The sequence below is a fragment of the Dendropsophus ebraccatus genome, chromosome 1 (genome assembly GCF_027789765.1).
Source record: "Dendropsophus ebraccatus isolate aDenEbr1 chromosome 1, aDenEbr1.pat, whole genome shotgun sequence".
NCBI classification, from domain to species: Eukaryota; Metazoa; Chordata; class Amphibia; order Anura; family Hylidae; genus Dendropsophus; species Dendropsophus ebraccatus.
Genome location: NC_091454.1, coordinates 11,024,516 through 11,048,555, shown reverse-complemented (window position 1 = coordinate 11,048,555; position 24,040 = coordinate 11,024,516). Strand labels below are relative to the sequence as shown.

At 44.7% G+C, this 24,040-nt stretch overlaps 1 protein-coding gene across 1 annotated transcript in view; it reads right to left on the bottom strand.

Annotated features, from left to right (window-relative positions):
• The window catches only part of CHRM2 (cholinergic receptor muscarinic 2), a 152,727-nt gene extending 152,366 nt beyond the window's left edge, over positions 1-361 (bottom strand). The window contains exon 1 of the mRNA XM_069966962.1: positions 1-361. This exon is cut by the window's left edge and continues 23 nt beyond it. The gene's annotated coding sequence lies outside the window, so the exon portion shown is untranslated.
• Positions 362-24,040: the final 23,679 nt, after the last annotated feature.

Here is a 24,040-nt window from a genome sequence, read left to right as displayed (position 1 = left end):
GGCAGAGCTGGTTGGTGCAGTGCCCCCCTCCCCAGTCATAAGAGGGTGCAGGGGTCTCTGTATAAGTCTCCCATCCCGTCTTCCCTGGCGCAGTGGGTGCAGGACAGGAGTGTTAGGAGAGAAGTGGCATAGTCCTGGGTGCTGATGGCTGTCACATCCCTGCTGCCGCTGCTGCCAGCACTTAGTCACGCCTCTGCCTGGGCACTGCCAACTTCATGTGCTCTCCTCAGGCACTGCAATGTGTGCACTGGCTGCTGGCTGTCTCATTCATCCAGAGGGGGAGGAGGGGGAGGTGCGGCTGCAGGTAGAGTGTCCAGGGCACAGTCCTCCCTCACCCTGCTGCTGTGCCAGCTCCTGGCTGCATGACTGCTGTGCTGAGTGGCCGGTGTGCGGCTGGCGGAGGACTGTGCGCACTACTCACACAGGATTACTGAGGCTCCGCCAATCAGATGGCGACTGCTCCCTGATACGGCGGCTCTCTCTCCTCTCCTGTCACTCTCATCATCACATCCCTGCGCTCTCTTCCATCACCCCCACTCTACAGCCGCTCTCTATTACCTCGGCTCCTCTTTCTCTCACACCTCTTCTCTCTCTCCCACACTTCTCCCCTCTCTCTCTCTCATTTTCTCCTGTTTCTCTCTGTCTGTCTGTCTCTCTCTCCTTTTCACCTGTCTCTCTGTCTCTCCTTTTCTCCTCTCTCTCTCTCCTTTTCTCCTGTTTCTCTCTCTCTCTCTCTCTCTCTCTCTCTCTCTCTCTCTCTCTCTCTCTCTCTCTCTCTCTCTCTCTCTCCTTTCTCCTGTGTGTGTCTCTCTCCTTTTCTCCTCTCTCTCTCTCTCGGTCTCTGTCTCTCCTTTTCTCCTCTCTCTCTCTCCTTTTCTCCTGTTTCTCTCTCTCTCTCTCTCTCTCTCTCTCTCTCTCTCTCTCTCTCTCTCTCTCTCCTTTCTCCTGTGTGTGTCTCTCTCCTTTTCTCCTCTCTCTCTCTCTCTCTCCTTTTCTCCTGTTTCTCTCTCCCTCTCTCTCTCTCTTTTTTCTCCTGTTTCTCTCTCTCCTTTTCTCCTCTCTCTCTCCTTTTCGCCTCTCTCTCTCTCTCCTTTTCTCCTCTCTCTCTCTCTCTCCTTTTCGCCTCTCTCTCTCTCTCCTTTTCTCCTGTTTCTCTCTCTCTCTCTCTCCTTTTCTCCTGTTTCTCTCTCTCTCTCCTTTCTCCTGTGTGTGTCTCTCTCCTTTTCTCCTCTCTCTCTCTCTCTCCTTTTCTCCTGTCTCTCTCTTTTTTTCTCCTGTTTCTCTCTCTCTCTCTCTCTCTCTCTCTCCTTTTCTCCTGTCTCTCTCTCTCCTTTTCACCTGTCTCTCTCTCTCCTTTTCACCTGTCTCTCTCTCTCCTTTTCTCCTCTCTCTCTCTCTCTCTCTCTCTCCTTTTCTCCTCTCTCTCTCTCCTTTTCTCCTGTGTGTTTCTCTCTCCTTTTCTCCTCTCTCTCTCTCCTTTTCTCCTCTCTCTCTCTCTCTCTCTCTCCTTTCTCCTGTGTGTGTCTCTCTCCTTTTCTCCTCTCTCTCTCTCTCGGTCTCTGTCTCTCCTTTTCTCCTCTCTCTCTCTCCTTTTCTCCTGTTTCTCTCTCTCTCTCTCTCTCGCTCTCTCTCTCTCTCTCTCTCCTTTCTCCTGTGTGTGTCTCTCTCCTTTTCTCCTCTCTCTCTCTCTCTCTCCTTTTCTCCTGTTTCTCTCTCCCTCTCTCTCTCTCTCTTTTTTCTCCTGTTTCTCTCTCTCCTTTTCTCCTCTCTCTCTCTCTCTCCTTTTCGCCTCTCTCTCTCTCCTTTTCTCCTCTCTCTCTCTCCTTTTCGCCTCTCTCTCTCTCTCCTTTTCTCCTGTTTCTCTCTCTCTCTCTCTCCTTTTCTCCTGTTTCTCTCTCTCTCTCCTTTCTCCTGTGTGTGTCTCTCTCCTTTTCTCCTCTCTCTCTCTCTCTCCTTTTCTCCTGTCTCTCTCTTTTTTTCTCCTGTTTCTCTCTCTCTCTCTCTCTCTCTCTCTCTCTCTCTTTTTTCTCCTGTTTCTCTCTCTCCTTTTCACCTGTCTCTCTCTCTCCTTTTCACCTGTCTCTCTCTCTCCTTTTCTCCTCTCTCTCTCTCTCTCTCCTTTTCTCCTGTCTCTCTCTCTCCTTTTCTCCTGTTTCTCTCTCTCCTTTTCTCCTCTCTCTCTCTCTCTCTCTCCTTTTCTCCTCTCTCTCTCTCTTTCTCTCTCCTTTTCTCCTGTCTCTCTCTCTCTTTTTTTGTCCTGTTTCTCTCTCTCCTTTTCTCCTGTTTCTCTCTGTCTGTCTCTCTCTCCTTTTCGCCTCTCTCTCTCGGTCTCTGTCTCTCTCTCTCCCTCTCTCTCTCTCCTTTTCTCCTGTTTCTCTCTCTCTCTCTCCTTTTCTCCTTTCTCTCTCTCTCTCTCTCTCTCTCTCTCTCCTTTTCTCCTGTGTGTGTCTCTCTCTCTCCTTTTCTCCTGTCCTCTCTCTCTCTCCTTTTCTCCTCTCTCTCTCTTTCTCTCTCTCCTTTTCTCCTCTCTCTCTCTCTTTCTCTCTCCTTTTCTCCTCTCTCTCTCTCTTTCTTTCTCTCCTTTTCTCCTGTGTTTCTCTCTCTCTCTCTTCTCTCTCCCTCTCTCTCTCCTTTTCTCCTGTTTCTCTCTCCCTCTCTCTCTCTCTCTACTTTTCTCCTGTTTCTCTCTCTTTTTCTCCTGTGTGTGTCTCTCACTCTCTCCTTTTCTACTGTTTCTCTCTAGGTCTCTCTCTCTCTCTCTCCTTTTCTCCTGTGTTTCTCTCTCACACCTTTGCTCCCTCTGCCTCCCCTTCTGTCTGTTTCTCTTTAACTTCTTCTCCTGTCTCTCTCTCTCTTTCTCTCTCTCTCTGCCTTTCTCCTGACTCTCTCTTTCTCTCTCTGCCCTTCTCCTGTCTGTCTCCCCCCCCCTCCCTCTCTGACCTCTGCTCCTGTCTGTCTCCCCCCCCTCCCTCTCTGACCTCTGCTCCTGTCTGTCTCCCCCCCCCTCCCTCTCTGACCTCTGCTCCTGTCTGTCTCTTTCTTACCTCTGTATCTCTATCCCTTACATTTACCTCTCTCGCTCATACTGTTGCTCTCTTCCAATCCTTTCTGTCTCTTTACCTGTCTCCACCATTCCTCTGTCTCCTCTCTAGCTATCCCCACTGTCTCTCTCTTGTTGTGTCTCTCTCATCTCTCCTTACGCTCTCTGGTTCCCTGTATCTCTGTTTCCTTTCTCCTCACTGTCTCTCACTCTCTTCTCACCTCCCCCCTCCCTGACTCTCTGTGTCTCTCTCGCTGATTCTGTATTGGCCATTACAGTCTCTCCCTGATTGTCTCTTTCTGTATATCCCCCCCCTCTCTCTTTCCTCCCCCATCATATCCCTGGGTGTCCCCATTTGTCTCTTTCCTCTCTCACTCCATGTAGCTGTCCTGAACCTCTCCACTCCCCCATCCTTCCCCTCTCTCCCCTCCCCCATCCTTCCCCTCTCTCCCCTCCCCCATCCTTCCCCTCTCTCCCCTCCCCCATCCTTCCCCTCTCTCCCCTCCCCCATCCTCCCCTCCCCCATGCTTCCCCTCTCTCCCCTCCCCCATCCTCCCCTCCCCCATGCTTCCCCTCTCTCCCCTCCCCTCTCTCCTTTTCTCCTCTCTCTCTCTCTCGGTCTCTGTCTCTCCTTTTCTCCTCTCTCTCTCTCCTTTTCTCCTGTTTCTCTCTCTCTCTCTCTCTCGCTCTCTCTCTCTCTCTCTCTCCTTTCTCCTGTGTGTGTCTCTCTCCTTTTCTCCTCTCTCTCTCTCTCTCTCCTTTTCTCCTGTTTCTCTCTCCCTCTCTCTCTCTCTCTTTTTTCTCCTGTTTCTCTCTCTCCTTTTCTCCTCTCTCTCTCTCTCTCCTTTTCGCCTCTCTCTCTCTCCTTTTCTCCTCTCTCTCTCTCCTTTTCGCCTCTCTCTCTCTCTCCTTTTCTCCTGTTTCTCTCTCTCTCTCTCTCCTTTTCTCCTGTTTCTCTCTCTCTCTCCTTTCTCCTGTGTGTGTCTCTCTCCTTTTCTCCTCTCTCTCTCTCTCTCCTTTTCTCCTGTCTCTCTCTTTTTTTCTCCTGTTTCTCTCTCTCTCTCTCTCTCTCTCTCTCTCTCTCCTTTTCTCCTGTCTCTCTCTCTCCTTTTCACCTGTCTCTCTCTCTCCTTTTCACCTGTCTCTCTCTCTCCTTTTCTCCTCTCTCTCTCTCTCTCTCCTTTTCTCCTGTCTCTCTCTCTCCTTTTCTCCTGTGTGTTTCTCTCTCCTTTTCTCCTCTCTCTCTCTCTCTCTCTCCTTTTCTCCTCTCTCTCTCTCTTTCTCTCTCCTTTTCTCCTGTCTCTCTCTCTCTTTTTTTGTCCTGTTTCTCTCTCTCCTTTTCTCCTGTTTCTCTCTGTCTGTCTCTCTCTCCTTTTCGCCTCTCTCTCTCGGTCTCTGTCTCTCTCTCTCCCTCTCTCTCTCTCCTTTTCTCCTGTTTCTCTCTCTCTCTCTCCTTTTCTCCTTTCTCTCTCTCTCTCTCTCTCTCTCTCTCTCCTTTTCTCCTGTGTGTGTCTCTCTCTCTCCTTTTCTCCTGTCTCTCTCTCTCTCCTTTTCTCCTCTCTCTCTCTTTCTCTCTCTCCTTTTCTCCTCTCTCTCTCTCTTTCTCTCTCCTTTTCTCCTCTCTCTCTCTCTTTCTTTCTCTCCTTTTCTCCTGTGTTTCTCTCTCTCTCTCTTCTCTCTCCCTCTCTCTCTCCTTTTCTCCTGTTTCTCTCTCCCTCTCTCTCTCTCTCTACTTTTCTCCTGTTTCTCTCTCTTTTTCTCCTGTGTGTGTCTCTCACTCTCTCCTTTTCTACTGTTTCTCTCTAGGTCTCTCTCTCTCTCTCTCCTTTTCTCCTGTGTTTCTCTCTCACACCTTTGCTCCCTCTGCCTCCCCTTCTGTCTGTTTCTCTTTAACTTCTTCTCCTGTCTCTCTCTCTCTTTCTCTCTCTCTCTGCCTTTCTCCTGACTCTCTCTTTCTCTCTCTGCCCTTCTCCTGTCTGTCTCCCCCCCCCTCCCTCTCTGACCTCTGCTCCTGTCTGTCTCCCCCCCCTCCCTCTCTGACCTCTGCTCCTGTCTGTCTCCCCCCCCCTCCCTCTCTGACCTCTGCTCCTGTCTGTCTCTTTCTTACCTCTGTATCTCTATCCCTTACATTTACCTCTCTCGCTCATACTGTTGCTCTCTTCCAATCCTTTCTGTCTCTTTACCTGTCTCCACCATTCCTCTGTCTCCTCTCTAGCTATCCCCACTGTCTCTCTCTTGTTGTGTCTCTCTCATCTCTCCTTACGCTCTCTGGTTCCCTGTATCTCTGTTTCCTTTCTCCTCACTGTCTCTCACTCTCTTCTCACCTCCCCCCTCCCTGACTCTCTGTGTCTCTCTCGCTGATTCTGTATTGGCCATTACAGTCTCTCCCTGATTGTCTCTTTCTGTATATCCCCCCCCTCTCTCTTTCCTCCCCCATCATATCCCTGGGTGTCCCCATTTGTCTCTTTCCTCTCTCACTCCATGTAGCTGTCCTGAACCTCTCCACTCCCCCATCCTTCCCCTCTCTCCCCTCCCCCATCCTTCCCCTCTCTCCCCTCCCCCATCCTTCCCCTCTCTCCCCTCCCCCATCCTTCCCCTCTCTCCCCTCCCCCATCCTCCCCTCCCCCATGCTTCCCCTCTCTCCCCTCCCCCATCCTCCCCTCCCCCATGCTTCCCCTCTCTCCCCTCCCCCATCCTCCCCTCCCCCATCCTTCCCCTCTCTCCCCTATCCTCCCCCCTCTCTCCCCTCCCCCATCCTCCTCCCCCTCTCTCCCCTCCCCCATCCTTCCCCTCTCTCCCCTCCCCCATCCTCCCCCTCTCTCTCCCTGTATACCCCCATCTCTCTCCCTGTATACCCCCATCTCTCCCTGTATACCCCCATCTCTCTCTCCCTGTATACCCCCATCTCTCTCCCTGTATACCCCCATCTCTCTCCCCCTGTATACCCCCATCTCTCCCCCTGTATACCCCCATCTCTCTCCCTGTATACCCCCATCTCTCCCCCTGTATACCCCCATCTCTCTCCCTGTATACCCCAATCTCTCTCCCTGTATACCCCCATCTCTCTCCCTGTATACCCCCATCTCTCTCTCCCTGTATACCCCCATCTCTCTCCCTGTATACCCCCATCTCTTTCTCCCTGTATACCCCCATCTCTCTCCCCCTGTATACCCCCTTCTCTCCCCCTGTATACCCCCATCTCTCTCCCTGTATACCCCCATCTCTCTCCCTGTATACCCCCATCTCTCCCCCTGTATACCCCCATCTCTCTCCCTGAATACCCCCATCTCTCTCCCTGTATACCCCCATCTCTCCCCCTGTATACCCCCATCTCTCTTTCTGTATACCCCCATCTCTCCCCCTGTATACCTCTATCTCTCTACCCCTGTATACCCCCATATCTCTCCCTGTATACCCCTATCTCTCTACCCCTGTATACCCCCATATCTCTTCCTGTATACCCCCATCTCTCTCCCCCTGTATACCCCGATCTCTCTCCCTGTATACCCCCATATCTCTCCCCCTGTATACCCCGATCTCTCCCTGTATACCCCCATCTCTCCCCCTGTATACCCTCATCTCTCTCCCTGTATACCCCCATCTCTCCCCCTGTATACCCCCATCTCTCCCTGTATACCCCCATCTCTCTCCCTGTATACCCCCATCTCTCCCCCTGTATACCCCCATCTCTCCCCCTGTATACCCCCATCTCTCTCCCTGTATACCCCAATCTCTCTCCCTGTATACCCCCATCTCTCTCCCTGTATACCCTCATCTCTCTCCCTGTATACCCCCATCTCTCCCCCTGTATACCCCCATCTCTCTTTCTGTATACCCCCATCTCTCCCCCTGTATACCTCTATCTCTCTACCCCTGTATACCCCCATATCTCTCCCTGTATACCCCTATCTCTCTACCCCTGTATACCCCCATATCTCTTCCTGTATACCCCCATCTCTCTCCCCCTGTATACCCCGATCTCTCTCCCTGTATACCCCCATATCTCTCCCCCTGTATACCCCGATCTCTCCCTGTATACCCCCATCTCTCCCCCTGTATACCCTCATCTCTCTCCCTGTATACCCCCATCTCTCCCCCTGTATACCCCCATCTCTCCCTGTATACCCCCATCTCTCTCCCCCTGTATACCCCCTTCTCTCCCCCTATATACCCCCATCTCTCTCCCTGTATACCCCCATCTCTCTCCCTGTATACCCCCATCTCTCCCTGTATACCCCCATCTCTCTCCCTGTATACCCCCATCTCTCCCTGTATACCCCCATCTCTCTCCCTGTATACCCCCATCTCTCTCCCTGTATTCAGTTACTCATACACACATTCGGAGACATAAGCACACATTTCAAATGAAGATGCTCATATTCACCCTCATGACTGTATGTATGCATGGATGTGTTCATATATACTGTATGTGTACATATAATTATACATATGCAAACCCTTACACAGATATCCGCATGGTCATACACCTTGAATCTCTCAGACACAAATCCCAGCAATTTCCCACATACATTAAGACGCTCATACATCCTAAGATTTAGACACTGCTTATTACACACAAACACACACACACACACATACATATATACACACACACACACACACACACAGGTCCTTATACACTCACATTCAAATTATGCATACCTATTCATATTCCCATACACTCGCACACATTCAAACCCTCATACACACATCCAAGCACTTATACAAACCCTTTGAGATGTTCATACATTCACAAATTTAGACACACAGTCAGATGGTCATACACACACACACACACACACGTGGTGTCCCACTAGGGGTGTTACTATTATTCACACCCTTTGCAAAAGTCTGTACTTTTTGTGGTCCTAGTATAGTAAAAGTAGTATTAAGAGTTGACCACTAGATGTCACTGTATTATATATTGATATATGGAAGCTGCACAGCTGAAAGATCACAAAGGGTTATTGTATTTGTAAGTTCAATAAGAGCAATGAGCGCTTGGCAGGGGCCAGAAGCGGAAGCACGTCTCTTGGAGATAGAGACAGGGACAGGTAATAACAACTCTAATAACGTTATTAATCTCACTGACGTACATTTGAGTAAAGACTGCATGAACTTACTAACTAAAGGTCTAAACTATAACAGAGGACTTTAACCAACCGGACTTTGAGATTGATTTGTATAAGTCTGTTAGAAGAATGAACCTGAAAAAAAATGCATGTTAATAAGAACTACACACATGATGCTCTTAAAAAAGATGGTGACATACCGTGTGCAGTGGGGAGCTTAGGCTTCTCAGCATGCATAGATGCTAGCCCAAGAGATATAGAAGCCATCGAATTGTTAGCAGGCTTGGCTGATGTGGAAACTATGCAGGGGGATACGGGAGCATCCACACAAGTGTTTACGGGTGGAATTAAATCCACCGACACTCCCCCAGTGCAAACAGGTTCACCTTTGGACTTATTCCAAAAAGCAGTCCTACAAGAGGTTAAATCGCTGGTATACCCACGTGACCCCCCCGAAACTCACAGACAAGGAGAGTAGAGTCTTGAAATGGCTACGGTCCAGAAAGGACCTTATAGTAAAAAGAGCAGATAAGGGGGGAAACACTGTGGTGATGTCACGCGAATATTACATCACCGAAGCAGAGAGACAACTCAATGATGTAAGAGTGTACAAAAAAACTTACTTCAGATCCGACAGTGAGTATACAGAATAAGTTACGGACCCTCCTGAGAAAAAATGTGGAGATAGGGGTACTATCAGAAAGCGTAGCCACGAAATTAATACCTGAATTTCCGAAAAAACCTACATGGTATTTTCTGCCTAAGGTCCACAAAGCACTGAGCCGACCCCCCGGCCGTCCTATTGTGGCGGGGATCGGCTCAGTGCTAGAGCCTTTGTTGAGTGGTACCTCCAGACTGCCGGCACCGTGATGGGCACCCCAGTATCATGCACATACGCAAAACATTAGGGGAGACTCTAACCAGCAGTGTACTCTCAGAGGACAGATCTAATTGGTTAAGAGAATCAGCACCCAAAGGCAATTTTTTGTAGTTATAACATGAGTGCAAGGAACATACAATTGGGCGGGTACGAGCATTGTGTCAAAGAGGTGGAGACCGCCAGCGCATGCTGCTGCAGAGGGAGGCAGTGTGGATCGCAAAGACTGGAGCCTTGGGTCCCCTTGGATTGAACGATCGTAACGATCTATCTGTATTTGTATGATATGTAGATGTTTTATGTTACGTTTATTGTGTATAATATGCTTTGGTGTACTGTCACTTTAATTACACTTGCAACTTGCCGGCACAGCCCTCCGTGAGCAAGGGGTGGGTATTTAACATACGCTTATCCACGTCATTACGTATTACGAGGCCAGTTGAAGCGCGAAGGCGTGAAACGGCCGTAGCCTCAGTGGGATACACTCTGCGATTGCCTTGCCTGTGTACCGATGATCGGTGAACGTCTTGAATAAACTGCACTTGCTTGGTGAGTTGCCGCTTTCTGCATTTGTTCTTATTACGCCATATGTTATTGTATTTGTGTGTACCAAAGTCTGTGAACCAGTAGGATTTCTGCTTTCTTCTTTTCTATCACCTCCTCTCTATTCTTCTATTGCACCCAATCACAGCGCACCCTACACGCTGTAGAGGAAGTTAGTCCCTTGGGTGGGGGAGGAGCAAGAGCTTTCTGTTTGAGACAGTGTGGAGAAAGGACATAGGTTAGATAGCGGTCCTGCTTGGGCCCTGGCCCTCTCCCGGGTCCCTGTAGTTTAGTCTTAGCCAGTACCCCGCATGGGTATGACACAAGACAGCACACTGTTACCAACCTTCTCACCAGTACCCATACAAAGCACTATGCAGTGTTAAACCTCTTAGGAGAGGACCAGCCAAAAGATAACCTCAACCCACACTGTGGATTAGGAGAAGTAGCAGGACTATATCCACTATAGAGCCAAAGAGCTAGGAACTGATCCGGGTGGAGCAAAGTTGCAGTAAGCCTATGAACTCCATCTCGCAGCACGGGTGTCAGCAGGGAACAGATAACAAGGTCTGGGAGATGAGTCACCCATTAGTACGGTTCAGCCAACGCTAGTGGGCATAAGGTGGTCAATACATTAGCACAGGTGTTCTTCTCCTTCTTGTACAAGTATTCTATTTTATCCTCCAACATCCCGGCAGAGCACACTACTACATGGGTTGAGACTCTCGCTGCATCCTCCTCTCTGCTACTCTACCTCAACACAACTCTACCAACATGACTATCTCCTACACAGCACTTATCTCACAGAACTGGCTGTCTTATGTGCAAGTGTTTATTGAAACTTTGTCAAGTGTATACCAGAGATTTTCCGTATTACCTGCTGCACATCTACAAGTAGTAACCAACTTAACTTTACTTCCAGAGTCTGTGATTATCCACCACCACCCACACAGCATACACCGCAACCTTGGGGCGTCTCCCCTTTCTGTGGGTGGCGGCTCCTACTATCCGGGAGGGTCATTACACCGCTCTGGACACCTGTGACTATATTACCTGGGACTACACTATCCCAAGGGACCCGGCAGGACACCGACCACAGGGGAAAGGGTACAACCGGCCTTACACACTAAAAGCAGGCGTGCCATCACACTTGTGTGCCCACTGTGTGTCACCTGACAAAACCCTAAGGTCCGGCTGTATCTCGGCCATCCACCACCGGAGTGGTGTCACACTACAACACCTAGCAAGTGACTGTCCTTCCGATATAACATCTCACCGGGGGTGCACTACACACACACACATACACACAGATACATACACACACACACACACACACACACACACATACACTCTGCCACTTCTCATGTATCATTCTTTATGACATCACCCACAGTCTTACTGCTCAATTTCCCATGTTATCTCTCTGCCGCTCTCCCCCCTATGGAGGGGTCGCCTCTCTAGAAGGAAACAATTGTTACATTCTTGTGATTTTTTTAAAAATTCTTTTGTAAACAAATTATCATAATTACATATTCATCGGGAAGCCATGACAAATGAAAAAGGAGTCGGAAGCCATTACATCTCACTGCCTGCTACATATCTCTGTTTAATTAAACAGTGAGACATCGGGAAGACTCTGTGGTAGCGACATAGGCAAACAATTCAGTGTGATTTATGGCCGAGGATGGAACAGCGGGGAAAGAGTTAACTGCTCGGAATAAAGTACCGGGACACAGAAGGGAAGAAAGTCCCGTATATCATATATATGTGTATTATGTCATCACTATAGAAGCCTTCATACTCATTTACTCATACCTGCGCCTATCCATACTCCTGTATATAGGGGGCAGTATTATAGTAGTTATATTCTTGTATATAGTAGCAGTATTATAGTAGTTATATCCCTGTATATAGGAGCAGTATTATAGTAGTTATATCCTTGTATATAGGAGCAGTATTATAGTAGTTATATCCCTGTATATAGGGGCAGTATTATAGTAGTTATATTCTTGTATATAGTAGCAGTATTATAGTAGTTATATCCCTGTATATAGGGGGCAGTATTATAGTAGTTATATTCCTGTATATAGGAGCAGTATTATAGTAGTTATATTCCTGTATATAGGGGGCAGTATTATAGTAGTTATATTCTTGTATATAGGAGCAGTATTATAGTAGTTATATTCCTGTATATAGGGGGCAGTATTATAGTAGTTATATTCTTGTATATAGGAGCAGTATTATAGTAGTTATATTCCTGTATATAGGGAGCAGTATTATAGTAGTTATATTCCTGTATATAGGAGCAGTATTATAGTAGTTATATTCCTGTATATAGGAGCAGTATTATAGTAGTTATATTCCTGTATATAGGGAGCAGTATTATAGTAGTTATATTCTTGTATATAGGGGGCAGTATTATAGTAGTTATATTCCTGTATATAGGAGCAGTATTATAGTAGATATATTCCTGTATATAGGAGCAGTATTATAGTAGTTATATTCCTGTATATAGGAGCAGTATTATAGTAGTTATATTCCTGTATATAGGAGCAGTATTATAGTAGTTATATTCCTGTATATAGGAGCAGTATTATAGTAGTTATATTCCTGTATATAGGGGCAGTATTATAGTAGTTATATTTCTGTATATAGGGGCAGTATTATAGTAGTTATATTCCTGTATATAGGAGCAGTATTATAGTAGTTATATTCCTGTATATAGGAGCAGTATTATAGTAGTTATATTCCTGTATATAGGAGCAGTATTACAGTAGTTATATTCCTGTATATAGGGGGCAGTATTACAGTAGTTATATTCCTGTATATAGGGGGCAGTATTATAGTAGTTATATCCCAGTATATAGGAGGCAGTATTATAGTAGTTATGCGGTTCAGGGAAGAAACCCCATTCTGTGAGAGCAGCAATGGTAAGTGTAATACCATATCCATACTTGTGTCGTTTGGGGGCAGCCTTCCCCGCCGGTGGTGCTGGCTGGGTTTTGGTGGGGCTTTTTGGGTCTGGTCCTGTGACATTGGGGTTGCAGGGCCGTTCCATGGCCTCCCTTCCCTGCGTGTGCACGCTTTGCGGGGTTGGCGGTCGCTGACCAACACGGTGTGGAGTTAGCGTAGGGACCCGTGTGGACCAGAGGACCTGCGCGGTGGTACACGGGGCAATATGGCTTGATCAATTCATATACAGACACTCTGGTGTTGATTTTTAATATAGGCCTAGCGGCATTAGTATCAGCCATAGATGGGATGTGCAGCCGTTCCATTCTCTCCAGTTCGTATTATAGTAGTTATATTCCTGTATATAGGGGGCAGTATTATAGTAGTATATTCCTGTATATAGGGGGCAGTATTATAGTAGTCATATTCCTGTATATAGGAGCAGTATTATAGTAGTATATTCCTGTATATAGGAGCAGTATTATAGTAGTTATATTCCTGTATTTAGGAGGCAGTATTATAGTAGTTATATTCCTGTATATAGGAGCAGTATTATAGTAGTTATATTCCTGTATATAGGAGCAGTATTATAGTAGTTATATTCCTGTATATAGGAGCAGTATTATAGTAGTTATATATCTGTATATAGGAGCAGTGATATAGTAGTTATATTCCTGTATATAGGAGCAGTATTATAGTAGTTATATTCCTGTATATAGGAGCAGTATTATAGTAGTTATATCCTGTATATAGGAGCAGTATTATAGTAGTTATATTCCTGTATATAGGAGCAGTATTATAGTAGTTATATTCTTGTATATAGGAGCAGTATTATAGTAGTTATATTCTTGTATATAGGAGCAGTATTATAGTAGTTATATTCCTGTATATAGGGGCAGTATTATAGTAGATATATCTTGTATATAGGGGCAGTATTACAGTAGTTAGATTCTTGTATATAGGAGCTTATAATGGTATATAGCATATATTTCTCTTTTATTGTCATGTTCTCCCAGGTCTGAGCTGTGATTAAACAATAGAGGATTATTATGGAATTGTCATCCAGCTTTCCCTTCAGTAATTCTTCATCTTCAGACTTTTTTCCGTACATGACACTCACTCCAATTGATATAAAATCCTTCATGTTTTTAGATATTTCTTCAACAAATCTTAAGATATTTGCCATTTTAGGCGTGCTCCAGTAGTGTTGGTTTTCAAAAAATTGAATCCTATAAGGAATAACCATTTTCGCTCAGGTTATGGACAATATTACATTTTATAAAATATTACATCTATAGATAAGGATCAGACATTTCATTTTTTATTCAAGCTGTGTGCGTCATACTTTAATTTTGCAGCATGCCATAAAGTGAGTCACTGACCTTTAAGATTTACAGAAAAAAAAAAAGAATGCACTTAAAGGGGTTATCTAGGATTAGGAAAATATAGCTACTTTGTTTAAAAAAACAACAAAAAAAAACAATGTTACCCCTGTCCACAGGGTCTATATGGTATTGTAACACTTTCATTGAACTGAGCTGCAATACCACACACAAACTGAGTACTACAGTGGTGCTGTTTCTGGAAGAAAAACAGCTATGTTTTTTTTTGTTTTTTTTAAACTTAGATAACCCCTTTAAGGTGGCAATTAGGTTTTAAGCATGGTTCATAGCACTGAACCTTTCACAGTCATTATTGTTACATTATGATGTATGGGTAGTGTTTGGCAGATGCATTGTAGGGTTTAAGGGGTTCTCTGGCGAATATATATATATATATATATATATATATATATATATATATATATATATATATATATATATAGCTATGGAGATTTGTTAATTACTTCTATTTAAAACCCCCAGTCTTCCAGTACCTATCATGTACTGTATGTCCTACAAGAAGTGGTGTATTCTCTCCAGTCTGACACGGTGCTCTCTGCTGCCACCTCTGTCCATGCCAGGAACTGTCCAGAGCAGTAGCAAATCCCCATAGAAAATATCTCCTGCTCTGGACAGTTCCTGACATGGACAGAGGTGGCAGCAGAGAACACTGTGTCAGACTGGATACAGAGAATACACCACTTCCTGCAGGACATACAGCAGCTGGAAGTACTGGAAAACTGGAGATTTTTAAATAGTTCCCTTATAATAACTCATCTTGTGGAAGGCACCAAACTGGCATATAGAGTCTTATAGGCCATGCAATGCTCCCTGGCGTAGCTGGAGTTGCTCTCTGGTGCCACCTATAGGGAGGGAGCATGTGCAAGTGAATGACTCATGTCTCTTAAAGGGACCAAGCACTCACTTCCTGCTGTCAACAGATGGGTGAAACGTCCTTTTAAAGGAGATTCTGTATTGATTATTAATCCTCAGTCGTGTTTCAAGACGCTTAAAGGGCCCGAGCATTCTAGGGATCCTAACTCCAATAGGTGGCAGCAGTGAGCAGCTCTCTTCCTTCTGGGGGAGAGCTGCTTTGCTTCTTGGTGTCCCTGATGTCAGGAGTCGGGGAGGCCAGTGCTTTTTATTCATTTTTTTATTATCACCTCCATCTTGTTATTAACTATCTTGTGGGTCCTGAGTCCTGGGATCGAATGCCTCCAAGGACCACATCTCTAGTAGTCACCGACCAGGATCTGGCTCCGCCTCTCTATGCACATCCCTGACTGTGAAGTATATGAACACACAAGGCCGGACTGCGCATAGCTCGGATCACAGAAGAACGAATGTGGCGCACGGGGAGATTAGTCCCGGCCTCTCCTATACAGATGGATGGTTTTTATACGGTCCTTTAGGTCCTTGAAAACCCCTTTAAGATGATTTATTGCATTATTTTCCACCGTGGTGTCATGAACTCTCCGTAATCCGTGATTAAACTATGGCGGATTATGATAGAGTTCTGATCCTGCTTTTCCATCCGTCATTCTACGATTCTGGGCATTTTTTTTTCCATCTAAACCTATACATTTTTTTTCTTTAACAATTTCTATGATGGGCCATAAGAATCTTCCAAAAACAGCGCCACCCCTGTCCTCAGGTTGTGTCTGATAATACAACATAGCGCCAATCACCTCAATGAAGTTGAGGCGCAATACTACACACAAACTGAGGACAGGAGTGGCACTGTTTCGGGAAGCACCTTGGATAAACCCTTTAACAAACAGTTTAACTCTCATTGTTGCCCATAGCAACCAATCAATGCTCAGCTTTCATTTTTCAAATTGTTCTAGTAAAATGAAAGCTGTGCCCTGATTGGTTGCTATGGGCAACAGGGACAGTGACAGGGCCTACTGTTGCCATAGAGTAACAGGGGGGCCACTATAATACTTCGAATCATATGACCTTAGTGCTAGCGATGCAAATGTCACGATCATGTGTTTAGTGTCATACACAGACTGTCACATGACTGTGATGGCAGCATTACCAACGTTGTAGTCATGTGGCTTAAAGGTTGTCATGGAAACCGGCCTGTCAGCCTTTGCAGCCACAGAAAGATTCCCCAGATTAGGGGCCATTTGAATGCTCATAGCTGAATGGCCAAGAGAAATCATGTAACCTGTATAATGACTCTGATTCAAGAAGGATAGTGTGGAGCTACATAGGTTGAAGTCAGAGGATGAGGAGGGCCCATTTTGGTGCAAGAGTTCAAAGTCAATTAGTCAAGTGGGCGGTCTTACTTTTGACAGTAACTGAATAAGGACCGCCCACTTGACCATCTAATGAACAAATGACAAATTATACTGGAACTTTCCCGCTTGGCTCCTTTGCTTTATAACACGGTGTCAGAAACCAATCAGATCCATTTGTTCAATAAGATATTTGTCAACTAAACAATAAAAAATCCATCCTGGTAACCAGTTATTGGGTCCGAATCATATCCCTATGGGGTATATACAGTCAGGACCCTCAGGTGATCCCCTTAAAGGGTTAATAGCGGAGGCCGGTGCTGTTCTCCCCTCCATCACACATCCCATCTGACGGCTCCGTCACTAGTCGCTGAGCGGGGACGCGCCGTGACACTTGTTTATTTATTAATGCTGATTTGGGGATTTTTTTCTTCCTTCTCTCTCGTGTGGATGAGAAGCGCAGCTGGAGCTTGCAGAGGGTTACGCAGCCATACTGAATGTGGGGAGAGGGGGGGAGGAGGGAGGTGGAGCAGAGGGAATCCACCATCATATCAATCACTGGGATCACATGATGCTCTATGTATTCCTGTATAATTGTACTGATGGTAATTACCTAGACCCCCGCCCGCTCGCTGGGAAATATCATGTCAGGCTTTGATTGAGGCTTCTTTATTCTTCACGCACAGTTATTAAGTATCATTACAATTAAAGGAATACTCTACTAGGTATATGTTACTCCTGAGGAATATCGCTATTCTCATTGGGAGTCAATGGGAGGGACCACCCCGTAAACTGTATATACAGCATACAGGGTTATGGCGTAAAGGTTCTTGTTAGTATCCCTGGTGGTTGGTGGCAGTGAAAGGGTTAATGTACGGATCCATGGTGGAGGGCATTGGAGGAGTTAATGCTTCGTGACTCCAGCATTGTCTTGGCTATATTTCTAGCATTATTCCATGCAATAATCATAGAGATGAGTGCAGGGAGGGGATAGAGAGGACTGTGCAGCTGTAACTATATGACCACACAGTTCTATCTATGATCATAGAGATGAGTGCAGGGAGGGGATAGAGAGGACTGTGCAGCTGTAACTATATGACCACACAGTTCTATCTATGATCATAGAGATGAGTGCAGGGAGGAGATAGAGAGAACTGTGCAGCTGTAACTGTATGATCACACAGTTCTATCTATGATCATAGAGATGAGTGCAGGGAGGGGATAGAGAATACCGTGCAGCTGTAACTGTATGACCTCACAGTTCTATCTATGATCATAGAGATGAGTGCAGGGAGGGGATAGAGAATACCGTGCAGCTGTAACTGTATGACCTCACAGTTCTATCTATGATCACAGAGATGAGTACAGGGAGGGGATAGAGAGGACTGTGCAACTGTATCTGTATAACCAGTTCCCTCTATGATCATAGAGATGAGTGCAGGGAGGGGATAGAGAGGACTGTGCAGCTGTATCTGTATGACCACACAGTTATCAGTCGGGTTGGACAGCCACACATATGTCTCTTGCCAATCTGAGGAGTCACCATGGCTGAGATACAAGGCTCCGCAACCACTCCCCCATACACCACATTATTAAGTGGTAAAATTCACATTGGAGAGACCGTTCTCTTCTTAGCGCCGCCCAAGTGTCCAGTGTCTGATCCTCGGCGAGATGAAGGCGCTGCGGTGAACCATTAAGCCCTGGGGATGTATACACAACACATTCCCTGGGCCATGAAAATAAATTAGATGCTCGCCCTGTAATAACAAGCATTAAATCATCCTGGATCTGTAGATCAGTGCAGTCAGTGGAGCCGTACAGGTGCAGGAGCTGTCACATTGCCGCCCTTCCAGGCCATGCTTGTATATGTTGTCTCGGTTCCCAGAGGAAGACGCCTAACCGGGCCAGGAGACAAGCCGAGATGTCCATCATGTATTGTCCGGGGACGGACCTCCACCGGGGCAGGAGCAATACTGGATGGTTATTGGTTATATTGCTCCTAATAAAGCAAGCCGTGCCGTAAGAGAGACCATCTCCAGCCACCCTGCAGATATAGGAGATAGAAGCAGGGGTGGCATCCACATTTCCGACACCATGTTCCTTATTTGTCATAACTAGAGATAAGCGAACCTGGAGCATGCTCGAGTCCATCCGAACCCAAACGTTTGGCATTTGATTAGCGGTGGCTGCTGAACTTGGATAAAGCCCTAAGGCTATGTGGAAAACATGGATATAGTCATTGGCTGTATCCATGTTTTCCAGATAACCTTAGAGCTTTATCCAAGTTCTGCAGCCCCCGCTAACCCAATGCCGAACGTTCTGGTTCGGATTGACTTGAATCCGAACCCAGTTCACTCATCTCTAGTCATAAAGGTAGACCGCCACCGCCAATCATTTCTACTCTAATAATGAAACATACCAACCGCCCTGTCAAGTGAGTAAAATATAGCTATAATACAGACTATAATACTGCCACACTCTGTGCCCCCCAGACTATAATACTACAACACAATGTGCCCCCTGACTATATTACTGCCACACACTGTGCCCCCAGACTATAATACTGCCACACACTGTGCCCCCAGACTATAATACTGCCACACACTGTGCCCCCAGACTATAATACTGCCACACACTGTGCCCCCAGACTATAATACTGCCACACACTGTGCCCCCAGACTATAATACTGCCACACACTGTGCCCCCAGACTATAATACTGTCACACACTGTGCCTCCTGACTATAATACTGCCACATACTGTGCCCCCTGACCATAATACTGCCATACGCTGTGCCCCAAGACTCTAATACTGCTGCACACTGTAGCCCCAGACTATAATACTACCCTACACTGTGCCTTCAGACTATAATGCTGCCACACACTGTACCCCTGACTATAATACTGCCACACACTGTGTCCCAACTATAATACTGCCACACACTGTGCCCCCAGACTATAATACTGCCATACACTGTGCCTTCAGACTATAATACTGCTGTACACTGTGACCCGAGACTATAATACTGCCACACACTGGGCCCCCAGACTATAATACTGTTGCACACTGTACCCCCTGACTATAATACTTCCACATACTGTGCCCCCTGACTATAATACTGCCACACACTGTGTCCCCTGACTATAACACTGCCACATACTGTGCCCCCAGAATATAATATTGCCACACACTGTGTCCCAAGACTATAATACTGCCACACACTGTGTCCCCTGACTATAACACTGCCACACACTGTGCCCTCTGACTATAATACTGCCACACACTGTGCCCCCTGACTATAATACTGCCACACACTGTGTCCCAAGACTATAATACTGCCGCACACTGTGCCCCTAACTATAATACTGCCACACGCTGTGCCCCCTGACTATAATACTGCCACACACTGTGTCCCAAGACTATAATACTGCCGCACACTGTGCCCCTAACTATAATACTGCCACACGCTGTGCCCCTGACTATAATACTGCCACACACTGTGCCCTTAAAATATAATTTGGCCACATACTGTGCTCCCTGAATATAATACTGCCATACTAAAAATAGCCGAGCGGCACTAGTATCAGCCATAGGTGGGATGTGCAGCTCCTCTCTCTCCATGTAGTATTTTATATTTCTCCCTTTTCTGAGCAGATGGCACTCCCCTTTATAAGACCCACGTGACCTAAATCAGCAGAATATACCTGTGCTCACATGTCAGTAACTCCATGTTTTTCCCATTCTGTCTGCAGCAGTGGTGGTGAGTGTAATACCATGTTCATACTTGTGTTGTTTGGGGGCAGCCTTCTCCGCCGGAGGTGCTGGCCGGCTGGGTCTTGGGGAGGGGGGGGGGGCATTTTGGGTTTGGTCCTGTGACATGGGGGTTGCAGGGCTGTTCCATGGCCTCCCTTTCCTGCACGTGCACGCTTTGGGGGGGGTTGAAGGTCGCTGACCAACATGGCGTGGAGTTAGCGTAGGGACCCGTGTGAACCAGGAGACCTGCACGTTGGTACACAGGGCTATTATGGTTTGATCAAATTATACACCGACATCCTGGTGTTGGCTTTTAAAAATAGCCAAGCGGCATTAGTATCAGCCATAGGTGCGATGTGCAGCAGCTCCTCTCTCTCCATGTCGCACTGCCATATATTTTTTTGTTAAATATAATACTGCCACATACTATACCCTCTAAATTTACTACTGCCACAATGTACTACCTGCATGTAATACTGCCACACACTGTACCCCCTGTGTATAATACTGCCACACTTAACCCCCTGACTATAATACTGCCACACACTGTATTACCTGAATATAATACTGCCACACACTGTACCTCTGAAAACAACAGCTTGACACAGTGTGCCCCCTGAATCTAATAATGCCACAAACCCTATGAAAATAATACCGCAACATACTAGTCACCAAAAATCTACTGCAGATAGGAATGCCCTCATCAAAGTAATAGAATACTCACCCATCCCTGTTCCGGCTTTGTCATATGTAGATACTTGTTCTTGGTTCACCATACCGCACCATGTGAATAAGCATAAGACCACTGCCCCCTACTGGCTAGTCTATTGAGTTGCAGTTCCCCTTATTCTTACACACAATGCTATAAAGCCTATCTGCATCTACAGAAGGGGCGTGGCCTAAGTATCCTCCTGGGGGGAGAGCTCCTGCTGCCGCTAGGTGCCTTACAGCCAGAAAGAGCTGCGATTACCTTTATATTACACTTTATATTGCAATGTCAGACATAGCATGATCTAAGGAGAGAGGAATATTAGGGATATTAAGGTGAAGGTAAAGTATTCCTGGCATGTGGATAAGATTAATTTCAAGAATGTATGAAAGCCGACAAGCACATAAAACCAAAGGGAGAAAAAAAAAATCACAAAGCAATAGAAGGATTATCTATCGGAGTGAACTTGCAGGTTTAAAGCCCTTTCTTGTATTGCAGGTATTAAGCACATTGTATCCAAGGCAATACGGGAACAATATAAGCAAATGTATGCTACCTATAGGCGGAGGTCGTGACCTCACGACACCCGACAGCCATTGTGTGAGGTCCCAGGAATCCATACCGTACATGGTGGCCTCCACTGGAATTGTATGAAGGCCAGAAAATGAGCAGCCTCCATTTATTCCATACATAAAATGTATTCTCAAGAACCTCCATTGCCATCAAAGAGGCTTGTACTGGATCTATGGGAGATGATTGTCCTTGATCTTCAATAGCGATCCTCTTTCATCTTCCAGTCAGTTCCAGTGCATATTGCCAGCTGCAGCCCCCTGCCTAATAGATAACACTAAGCCTTGTCAATGTGGTGATGGAATTATAGCTTTATAGCAGAGTATATCTACACTATATCCCCCCCCCCCTATGTATCAGGAGGACATGGAAATACAAGAAACTTTGGCCACAGCCATCGGACTCGCCATACAGCACTCGGTAGTAGTTATATAGTATTTGTAGTGTTCATAGGTCTCAGAGGTACTTAAAACTCCATCTGGTGTAAAACCTATAAACCTACTGAAATTATTAAAAAAAAAAATCCATCTAGTGTAAAACTTACTAAAAATTATATTTAAAAAAAAATCCATTTCGTGTAAAAGCTATAAATTTACTACAAATTATAAAAACAAAAAATCCATCTAGTGTAAAACCTATAAACCTCCTAAAATTATTTTTTAAAAATCCATCTAGTGTAAAACCTATAAAGTCCATCTAGACTAAAAACAATATAAATCCATCCACAGTTAAAATAAATAAATAAATGAATGAACGTCTTAAAACTTAAACTTAAACTTAAAATACCATCAATGCTGGAAAGTCTAGATGGACTTCGTAGGTTTTACACCAGATGGATGTCTAAACAATTTATTTAAATATTTAATCAAATTAATTAATAAAAAGTAATAGTTAATAAATTAATTAAAAAGTTCATTTAAATAATTAAAACTCCATCTAGTGTAAAACCTATACGCATCCTGAAATTATTTAAAAAGTTCATAATTTTTTTTATTTTTTTTTTTACAGTGGATGGATTTATATTGATTTTAGTCTAGATGGACTTTATAGGTTTTACACTAGATGGATTTTTTTTAGTTATTTCAGGGGGTTTATAGGTTTTACACTAGATGTTTTTTTTAATTATTTATGTTAATTATTAATTTAAATTTTAAATTAATTAATTTTTTTTAAATTATTAATTTTAATTTTAATTTAATTATTATGTTGTCTTAATTAATTTTATTAATTATTTAATTATTTAAATTAACTATTTAAAAATCCATCTAGTGTAAAACCTATAAAGTCCATCTAGACTTTCCAGCATTGATGCAAATCCATCTAGTGTAAAACCTAGAAACCTCCTAAAATTATTTTAAAAAATCCATCTTGTGTAAAACCTATAAAGTCCATCTAAACTAAAAACAATATAAAGCCATCCACTGTAAAAAAAAAAAAAAAAATTATGAACTTACTTAAAATACCATCAATATTGGAAAGTCTAGATGGACTTTATAGGTTTTACACTAGATGGCTTTTTTAAATTATTTAAATTAATTATTTAATTTTTGTATTAATTATATCAATGTTTTCATTATTTAATTTAAATCTAGTGTAAAACCTATAAAGTCCATCTAGAATAAAACAATATAAATGCATCCACAGTAAAAAATAATAATAATAAAAAAAAATTTCTTCATTTACTTAAAATACCATCAATGCTGAAAAACTCCTTAGTTATTTTAGAATGTAAGAAGGAGGGGGAGGAGGGAGATGCAACTGCAAGCTTTTCATTCAGCATCATTTTCCATGAACCTGTAGTTCCCACTTTAAAAACTTTTAGGTTAACTGTAAACTTTCAAACCTTCTCAGTCAGGAGAATCCATCTACTGTAACTAGAAGACAGTGATGATGAGGAGGAGGAGGAGGAGGGAGATGGAGCTGCAGTTTTCATGCAGTATCATCTTCTATGAATTTGTAGCTCCTTTTTTTCCACCAATATATTCACTGTAAACGTTCAAACCTTGTCAATCACCAGAATCCAGCTAGTGTAAAGAGAAGACAGTAAGAAGCTTGTAACCCCCGCCCCTTTCCCTGCATTTAGGCTTCCTTTATCCTTTAAAAAAAACTCAGAACTCCCAAAATCCAACTATTTCATCTCTGCAGGTTTCCTGTAAATGTTTAAACCTTCTCAAGTAAACAAATCCAACAAGAGTAAAACTGTAAATAGAAGACAGAAGGAGGGGGAGGAGGGAGATGCAGCTGCATCTCCCACTAGAGTAAAACTATAAATATAATAGAAAGAGGAGAAAGGGAGGAGGGGTATGCAGCTGCAGCTTCCCAATGAAAAAGCTTGAAGAGTATTGCCCTAGATGGTTTTGAGAGTTGGTGGAGGAGGACTGTGCTGGGGTAGAGGCTTGACACTCAAGGACATCCAACCTTCTATGTTCAATGTACGGCCACGATTTCTATTGTCCTAACTGTCCGTTGTATGGGATGTTTTTGGGCTGTTTTATATGTGTATGACGATCATCTACATAGAAAACACAGACGTTACTGTCACTTTTTTAGATTTTTTTCAATTGATTGTTTAAATACAATGGAGTAATATGGGGTATCTGTGCGGGAGATGTGTGCATCGATAGAACATGGGTGTACGGCCAGATATCTGGTGTGCGGCTGTAATTACCGCGACTTGGCCGGGGAGCAGCAGCGCTTAATGTTTGTCACTGTCATCCTGTATGTGTCCTGTCTTTATGGCTCAGCCTGACATGTACTTGCTAAATGAATAAATGGTAATATGATTCAACCTGCATTATTCATTCACCAATTGATTTATGCAGCAATTCAATTAGACAGCGAGGATTACAGCCGTGCGCCCAGGACCGCCATTGTCTGAGGGGAAATAAAAGTCCACTCA